Here is a 10104-nt window from a genome sequence, read left to right on the forward strand (position 1 = left end):
CCTCTCTGGCAGAAAAGCACCAGTTTACCTTGCCTAAGAGAACAAGGAGTGTGTTCTTTAACCACTCCAATTTTCAGGCCACTTTGGCCAAGCCCAAGGCCTGTCCTGACAAACGCTTCCCAAAGCGTGCTTCTGATGACCGTTTTCCTTTTCCACCTGAGGTGGTCAAGGAGTGGGCTCACTCTCCAAAGGTAGACCCTCCGGTGTCTAGAATCTCAGCCCAGACAGTTGTATCAGTGGCCGACGGCACCTCACTTAAGGATCCCACTGACCGCCAGGTTGACCTTTTGGCCAAATCTGTATATGAGGCGGCAGGGGCCTCGTTCTCCCCATCTTTTGCAGCAGTGTGGGCTCTCAAGGCCATCTCTGCTTCTCTGGAGGAGATGCATTCCCTCACCAGGGACTCCATGCCTGAAATGGTTGCCTTAACTTCTCAGGCTTCGGCCTTTTCATCCTACGCCATGTCTGCCATGCTGGAGGCTTCTCACCGCACTGCGGTGGCTTCGGCTAATTCCCTCGCTATCCGCAGGAACTTGTGGCTTTGAGAGTGGAAGGCAGACGCTTCTTCAAAGAAGTACCTTGCTGGGCTCCCATTTGCTGGGTCCAGGCTGTTCGGTGAACAATTGGACGAGATTATTAAGGAGGCTACTGGCGGGAAGAGTACTTCCTTGCCACAGACTAAAGCCAGGAAACCTGTCCAGGGCAGGAACCAGTCGAGGTTTCGTTCCTTTCGTTCCTCCAACTGGTCGTCCTCTAAGCCCTCGGCCTCGTCCACTAACTCAGCCAAGGACCAGAAGCCCAACTGGCGCACGAAGCCGCGTCCCCAGAAGACCGCTGGAGCTGCTGCCACCAAGGCAGCATCCTCTTGACTATCTGGCCGCGCCAGAAACGTCCTTGGTCGGTGGCAGGCTCTCCCACTTTGGCGACGTGTGGTTTCAACACGTCTCCGATCAGTGGGTGCGGGATATCATCCCCCACGGCTACAGGATAGAATTCTCTTCCAGCCCGCCAAACAGATTTTTTCTGTCAACTCCCCCCTGCTCCAAGGCCGCCGCCTTCTCACAGGCCGTGGCATCCTTGCAGGCCAACGGAGTAATTGTACCGGTTCCCGCCCGGGAACGGTTCAGAGGTTTCTACTCAAATCTCTTCCTAGTCCCCAAAAAGGGCGGTTCCTTCCGGCCCATCCTGGATCTCAAGCTTCTCAACAAGCATGTTCAGGTGCGGCATTTTCGCATGGAGTCTCTGCGATCAGTCATTGCCTCAATGACCCAAGGAGACTTCCTGGCATCCATCGACATCAGAGATGCCTATCTGCATGTGCCAATCGCAGTGTCACACCAGCGTTGGCTACGTTTTGCAATCGGAGAGGAACATTTCCAGTTCGTGGCTCTCCCCTTCGGGTTAGCCACGGCCCCTCGAGTATTCACCAAGGTCATGGCAGCAGTGGTTGCGGTTCTGCACCTCCAGGGGTTGGCAGTGATTCCTTACCTGGACGACCTTCTAGTCAAGGCTTCATCCAGTGCAGACTGTCAGCGGAGTGTCTCGCTCACTCTTGCCACTCTAGCCCAATTCGGGTGGATTGTCAATCTGCCCAAATCCACTCTGACTCCGACCCAGAGTCTCACGTACCTGGGGATGCAGTTCGAGACTCTGTCGGCACTTGTGAAGTTGCCCTTAGTCAAACAGCAGTCTCTCCATCTGGCGGTGCGCTCTCTGTTGAGACCCCGCCGTCATTCCATCAGGCACCTAATGCAGGTGCTGGGTCAGATGGTGGCGTCAATGGAAGCGGTTCCCTTTGCCCAGTTCCATCTGCGTCCTCTACAGCTGGACATTCTCCGCTGTTGGGACAAGCGGACCTCTTCCTTGCACAGGTTGGTGGCTCTGTCACAACAGACTAGGGGCTCCCTTCAGTGGTGGCTTCGGCCTCTCTCTCTGTCTCATGGACGCTCTTTCCTGGCCCCGTCCTGGGTGATTCTCACCACGGATGCCAGTCTTTCCGGCTGGGGAGCAGTATATCTCCACCACCGAGCACAGGGCACTTGGACTCCGTCCGAATCAGCCCTCTCGATCAATGGGCTGGAAATCAGGGCTGTGCTCCTAGCTCTCGTAGCCTTTCACCACCTTTTGGCGGGCAAGCACATTCGAGTCCAGTCAGACAACGCGACAGCGGTTGCCTACATCAATCACCAGGGCGGGACACACAGCCGCCTGGCAATGTTGGAGGTTCAACGCATCCTTCAGTGGACGGAGGACTCCAAGTCCACCATATCCGCAGTCCACATCCCAGGCGTGGAAAACTGGGAGGCAGATTATCTCAGCCGTCAAGCCGTGGACAGCGGCGAGTGGGCTCTGCATCCGGCAGTGTTTCGGACAATCTGCCGCAAGTGGGGCACTCCGGAAGTGGATCTAATGGCATCCCGGCACAACAGCAAGGTTCCGGTTTACGTGGCTCGCTCCCACGATCCTCAGGCCTTTGCAGCGGACGCGCTGGTTCAAGATTGGTCCCAGTTTCGTCTGTCTTACGTGTTTCCCCCTCTAGCTCTCTTGCCCAGAGTCCTGCGCAAGATCAGAATGGGGGGCCGACGGGTCATCCTCACTGCTCCAGACTGGCCCAGGCGAGTTTGGTACCCAGACCTGCTCCATCTGTCCGTAGAGGTGCCGTGGCATCTTCCGGACCGTCCAGACCTTCTCTCACAAGGTCCGTTTTTCCGCCAGAATTCTGCGGCTCTCAGATTGACGGCGTGGTTCTTGAGTCCTGGATCTTGACGACTTCTGGTATCCCTCCTGAAGTCATCTCCACTATGACTCGGGCTCGGAAGTCTTCCTCAGCCAAGATTTATCACAGGACCTGGAGAATTTTCCTGTCCTGGTGTCGCTCTTCCGGCCATGCTCCTTGGCCTTTTTCCCTGCCGACCCTTCTGTCCTTCCTGCAGTCTGGTCTGCAGCTAGGACTATCCCTCAATTCCCTCAAGGGACAGGTCTCGGCTCTGTCAGTGTTGTTCCAGCGGCGTATCGCCCGGCAGGCTCAGGTGCGCACCTTCATGCAGGGTGCATCTCACATCATTCCGCCTTACCGGCGGCCTCTGGATCCCTGGGACCTTAATCTGGTCCTCACGGCCTTGCAGAAACCCCCTTTTGAGCCACTTAGGGAGGTTTCTTTGTCTCGTCTTTCACAGAAAGTGGTCTTTCTAGTGGCCATAACTTCCCTCAGGAGAGTCTCTGATTTGGCTGCGCTCTCTTCGGAGTCAACCTTTTTGGTTTTTCATCAAGACAAGGTGGTTCTCCGTCCGACTCCGGACTTTCTTCCTAAGGTGGTATCTCCTTTCCACCTTAACCAGGATATTTCCCTGCCTTCCTTTTGTCCGGCTCCTGTTCATCGCTTTGAAAAAGCGTTGCATACTCTGGATCTGGTGCGGGCGCTCCGGATCTATGTGTCTCGCACCGCTGCTCTTAGGCGGTGCACCTCTCTTTTTGTGCTGACCACTGGTGGCGTAAGGGCCTCTCGGCTTCTAAGCCGACCCTAGCTCGTTGGATTAGGTCGGCCATTTCCGATGCCTACCAGTGTACTCAAGTGCCTCCCCCGCCGGGGATCAAGGCACACTCGACCATAGCTGTTGGTGCCTCTTGGGCTTTCAGGCACCAGGCTACGGCTCAGCAGGTCTGTCAGGCTGCCACTTGGTCCAGTCTGCATACCTTTTTGAAGCACTACCAAGTGCATGTTCATGCTTCGGCAGATGCGAGCTTGGGCAGACGCATCCTTCAGGCGGCTGTCGCCCATTTGTGAAGTTAGGTTTCGCCTGCTTCTCAGTTTTCTGTTTATTCCCACCCATGGACTGCTTTGAGACGTCCCATGGTCTGGGTCTCCCATAAGGAACGATGAAGAAAAAGAGAATTTTGTTTACTTACCGTAAATTCTTTTTCTTATAGTTCCGACATGGGAGACCCAGCACCCTCCCTGTTGCCTGTTGGCAGTTTTCTTGTTCCGGGTGTTTTCACCGGCTGTTGTTGTAGACAGAGGTTCCGGTTGTTCCGGGTTTTGCTCTATCTCTACTTGTGGGTGGATGTCCTCCTTCAGCTTTTGCACTAAACTGGCTATATTTGGTTATCCAGGGGGTGTATATGCTAGGAGGGAGGAGCTACACTTTTTAGTGTAGTACTTTGTGTGTCCTCCGGAGGCAGAAGCTATACACCCCATGGTCTGGGTCTCCCATGTCGGAACTATAAGAAAAAGAATTTACGGTAAGTAAACAAAATTCTCTTTTTGTGCTATCAATCATATTCTCTGAAAAAAGGCCAAGAAAGCAAAAAATTTACCGGGGTATGTAAACTTAAGCACAACTGTATACACAGCTCATGAATATGGAGGATTACCTGCTGCATTCCAAGTAGTCCTGTAATGATAATCTACTGCTGATTAATCAATGATTTTTTCAAAACTACACTAAGCAGCCTAGTAATGGACACAGGAATCAGAATCTTTGCCCCTACATTCTGCTGCTTGCAGATTAGGTGGCAAAAAACTTGTGACAGGTTCCTTTAAGGAAGCAAGACTATGCTTTTCTGTAGGTTTATGTAAAAGGACGGGTTCTTTATTGGTTCCTGTATACCCAATTTATTACACTATGAATTCTAGGTTTTTAGTAATGTATTCCTGGATATTTTTTTTATGTCCTGCACAGACACCTGTGCACCTTTTAGAGAAAATGTAAAACTGAAAGGGAACCTATCACCACATTTTTGAGGTATAAACCAAAACTAGCACCTTCAGGAGCCCCTGTGCTGCATTCTATAAAGGTGCATGTTGTCCTCTGACCCCTCCCCGTACACCCCACAAATACCTTTTGAAAATCTCGCTCCCAGTATGTCAATCTTTTGGTCTGGTCTGATGGGCGTCCTTGGTTGCGGCTCCTGTCCCTCCTCTCCTAGCTGATCGCCGTCCTTCTTGATCATTGCCATTGATGACGGCTCGTGCGTCATCCACGTCGCCGGGCAAAATCTCGCTCCTGTGCAGAAAAATTGCCGGCTCGCGAATGCGTACATTGCTCTGCCCTACTGCGAGCAGCAGGGCTGTGGAGTCGGTAAGACAAACCTGTGACTCCGACTCCTCAATTTCCCTTGCACCGGCTCCAACTCCCACATATATTGCTTATATTTAAGTGAAAAATGTATTGTAGTACAATGTGAACATCAGATATTTAATCATTTTTATGTTACAATAATCAAGATATTTAGATAGAACAAAATATTTTTATTGGAATACAACTTTAGAACACAAAACTGTAATAAATTGTAAATATGCAATACACTATGTAATGTGTTATATATATATATCTATATATATATATATATATATATATATATAAACACACTATGTAATACACTATGTAAGTGGCAAAAAACAATTTTCAACAAAAACATAGTAAATAACATTTGTGCAGTCTATGAATTTGTTGTAAGAAATAGAATTGCCTCCATCAGATCCTCTTTCGCAGATGACCTCAAATCTGACCTAATAATTTTAAGGCTGGAGAACAACCTCTCTACAGTAACTTGGGTTGGAGGCAAAGCCGTAACCACATGGGCAACATCTCTAACAATTCCCGGATATAAAAGATTTGCCTCATGCACAGTCAGTTTTGATGAACGGTTGAATTTTTCTATTTCTTTGAGAGCAAGTGAAAAATTTTGCTGAAATCTGGTCAATCTGCTGCTGTAGGAGACGGAGTGAAATCTTTTTCCTTGCGGCAACGCTTTGCCTGCTCCATGTCATCCAAATACTTGTCAAAGTTAAACTTCTCATCTGATGAGAATGAAGATATGACAGCAGTAGCACTGTCAGGACCCAAATCCTCTTGCGCCTAGCAGTCCTGTAGGTCACTCATCCTAACTGCTACCTCAGTCGAGTTTCTTTTCCTTTAGTAAGCTGTTGATCATCAAGCAGAATATGATGACTTGGGTCCACATAAACAGCTGCCAGAAGAATTTTATTTTCCAATAGCTGTGTCTCGCTCTGTTTCATTGAAGCAGAAATGCCATCTGCGATTAAACCTCCTCTTTGGGACAGGCAAAATAGCAAGTTCTTCCACTCCCTCATGAAAATGCCAGGAGTTAAATCCTCACCTTGTAATTTTTTTAGTCATGGTAAATGGGTGATTAATCAATTCCTTCAATTCAGCCACCTGTGTCCATTGACCTTCATTTAGGGTTTCCTGAGGGTTCACCATATCTATAAGAAACGGTTTCAGTTCAAGCAATCGCTCAATCATTAAATAAGTGCTGCCCCACCGAGTGGCTTGATCAACAATTGCCCCTTTTCCAGCACGTCTCTTCAAGATGGAATCAATTTTAGAGGTTCTGGCAGCAATAACCAATTTCCTCACTTTTCCAATCAGATTTCCAGCATGTCCCTCTTGCAGACTATCTCTTATTGCCAGCTGCAGCGTGTGCACAACAGCGCATGTGATGAATATGAATGTTTTGAAGCAGCTTCAACAAGATCATCTAATTCTATTTTTTTTCTAGATGTTCATTACTCTCATTCATCTGTTTAATTGTACTTATGTTTGAACCATTGTTTTGTGAGGATCCGTTTTTGGGATCCTCACAAAGAATGAGCAGTCAGTTTGTGGCGTTTTTCTAATCTGCTTTTGCTATTGAAAACATCTATGAGCTCAAAAACCTTTCAGATGATGCAGTTTTTTAAAAAGCTGATCTGCTTTTGCAGCTGAAAAACGTATCCTCAAAAAACGCAGCAAAAATTCTGTGTGTGAATGTAGCCTTAGATCAGGAATAGAACAGACATTTATAGGATATTTCATAACTTTCCCAAATTCCTATGAAAAAAATATTCAGCACATTCTACATTGCACTACTGTCCCCAATTTATTATATATTTTAGGAGGCAGAGTCGGTCCATTTTATACCGACTCCACCAAAATGAGCTCCAACTCCGAGACTCCGACTCCACAGCCTTGGCGAGCAGAGCCGAATACACAGGTGCGCAAGCTGGCAATGTATCTGCGCAGGCACGAGGTTTTGCCCAGCGATGTGGATGGTGCATGAGGCGTCATCCACGTCAGTGATCAGCAGAGGACGGCGATTAGCGTGGAGAGGAGGGACAGAAGACGCAACCAAGGAGGACGCCCAACTGACCAGATCCAAAGATTTACATACCTTTTTGAAATAGGATAAGTTAGTGGTGAGGGGCAAAATTCTCTGAACATAACCTTTCAGTGTGCCTCAATGGGGGGAGGGTGTTTTATTATGTCGGCTGGTGGGGTTTGTGCGCTAGGGCTGCTTTTTCATGGTCCCTGACCATGCATACAGGTTTCCATTTTATTATTAATGCTGGATACCATACTGCATTATGCTTTGCAATTTTGTCTGTCAATCAAACGCCTGCCAGAAAGGAGCCAAAGAAATTAACTAAGAAATGAAAACCTCCATCTGCAAACTTAGCTACAGGCGAATGCAGACTCCCTTGTATTGAAAACACTTCTTATTAAATGTGCCCTCTAGTGGAGGCATAAAAGAACTACATTTCAGTTTTGGCGTGATATGTGCATATTTATTCACTTCTACAGCGCCATTAGTTCCAGAGCGCTTTACATACATCAGCAGCAACACTGTCCCCCATTGGGGCTCACAATCCAATGTCCCCATCAGTATGTCTTTGGAGAATGGGAGGAAACCAGAGATCCTGGAGAAAACCCACACAAACATGGGGAGAACATACAGACTCCTTGCAGATGTGTTGTCCTTGGTGGGATTTGAACCCAGGACCCCAGCGCTGCAAGACTGCAATGCTAGCCACTGAGCCACCAATGTTCACTAACCTATTTGGGCAAATTTCTGAACAATGTTTGAGAGAATAAGGTTTTTTGTGTACATAGAAAAAGTCTTAGGCTATGTGTCCACGCTGCGGAAAATGCGCGGATTTTGCCGTGGATTTCTCGCGGAAAAGCTGCGGATTTCCCGAAAATCTGCAGCTCAGGCACTTCCCAGCCATTTCTATGGCATTTTGGAAATGCTGTGCCCATGCTGCGGATTTTTCCGCAGCGGATTTCGTGCGGATTTTGATCCGGAAAAATCTGCAACATGTCAATTATTGTTGCGGATTTTCATCCGGATTTTGGCTTTAAAATTGGGGGGAAAAAAAAAAAAATCCGCATCAAACCCGCGGTAAAGCCGCGGCAAATCCGCACCTTTGAAAAGGTGCAGATTTTGCGGGAAAGCCGCGGATTTTGATGCAGAAAAATCCACAGCTACATTCTCCCGTGGACACATAGCCTTAGATCTTTGAATTTGGCTCATGAAATATGGGAGAAAAAAATAAGTGTTTGTTTATATTTTTATTCAGTGTACATATACACATGCACATGTGACGCCATGGACTAGCCAGGTTGTCACAGGAAGTCCCATACACACACACGCCCCCCCCCCTTCCCCTTTAGAAAGGTGACAGCAGCCAAACTACCAAAACTCTTGTCACCTCCCTCCGGGTTTGATGTTCACACCAGGGGGCGGAGCCAGGTGGTTGGCTCCGCCCACCGAGGAGTTCACAGGCCCCGAGGCGGGAAAAACAGTAGTTTTTAGTTGAGTCTAGTCTTGACAGTGAAGTGGAGTGGAGTGAAGTTGAAGGGCAGACCTGCGTCCAGGTCTGCCATAGGCTACAACAGATGTCTGGGTCGGAGCCCAGTCACCTCTGGCAAGGAGGCAGACGGTGGTGGCCGCCTGCAGGAGCTGGGATTACAGCCGGTGGAACCGTAGGGACCGGGGACGGGCGGTGGCCCGCCGGTACCGAACCGGGGAACCGATTGGAAACCGGAGCACCAGGAGGGGTACTCAGACCTAGTACGAAGCCCAGAAACAACCGAGCTGAGTCAAATCAACTGATTGAGGACTGGACTTTAGGACCTTTCCCACATAAAACCCGACTGAAGACAACAGCCCAACCATAGGGGTAAAGCCACTGCCCAGGCATAGAGACCTGAGGGGCCAGCATCTGCGGGCAAAGAGGGCTCTCCCGACACATATCAAGCCGGGGAGCGGACTACCGTTGCTCAGGCATAGGAGTTGTGATTTCTACATAAGTGAGGTGCAGGAGAAAGGCGGAAACCACCAACCTGCTAAGGAGAAAACTGCAGCCGGCTGCGAGCACCGTCCACCATCTTGTTTGGTTTACCAGAGACTCCAGCGTGTTTGTCATAGTGAATACAACAGTGCCTTTTTGCCGCACACCGCGCCGCACTGACACCCCAGCACGCATCCATCCCCTCGCCTCAGCACCTCCCTCGGGCCCCCGGGGCCATCATCCCCCTACCCATGGAGGGGGTCAACACCAAGCTGCATAACACCGTCCCCGGGAGCCTAGTCAATAGCAGCGGTGGTGTCCATCCATTCACGACAACCCGTGGGTGGCGTCACGAACTTAAATCCCCTACAAACAAGCGCGGCTCCGGCCGTGGACCTCCCCACCGAAGTCCCTACGTGTAGCGCCAACCCCCTTTCAGAGCGATGTGACCCCCAGGTTCGTGAAGAGCTCGAGCCACCCACCGACGAACACGGATCCGAGCGGCTCGGCAGTCGGCCGAGCCCCGGGGCGGTACACACACACACATATATAAAATGTTGTAATGTGTATACACACTACAAGAGGATTCTTGCAGAAGTAGCAATAATAACCATTATCGTGCTAAAATAATGCTAACAAAATAAAACTGACCTGGCCTGTCCATATCATGTCCTGTTTTCCCAAAAATAAGTCCTAGTAGGATTTTTTTGGCTTTTTTGAGTATGCTGAAAATAAAAGTCCTACACCAAAAAAAAGCCCTAGTTACGATTCCATAAGGAAGTGTCCACGTAAGTAAAAAAAAAAAAAAAATAAAAAAAAATTAAAGAATACAATAGGACTCTGCATCAAAAGAAAGCAGACACCTTGTGTCTTGTTAGGATCAACAGATGGGCGGACATCGGACGCAGAGAGCTTTCAGGGCTTAATAATCATCTGATGCTGCAGGATAGAGTTCATCTCAATAAGATCGGGATGGCAAGATGCCATAAAGAAGAGCGCTCTTTATTTTGTCGAGGTAGTGGTAGGTGCAC

The sequence above is a fragment of the Anomaloglossus baeobatrachus genome, chromosome 4, assembly GCF_048569485.1.
Source record: "Anomaloglossus baeobatrachus isolate aAnoBae1 chromosome 4, aAnoBae1.hap1, whole genome shotgun sequence".
In the NCBI taxonomy this organism is placed as follows: domain Eukaryota; kingdom Metazoa; phylum Chordata; class Amphibia; order Anura; family Aromobatidae; genus Anomaloglossus; species Anomaloglossus baeobatrachus.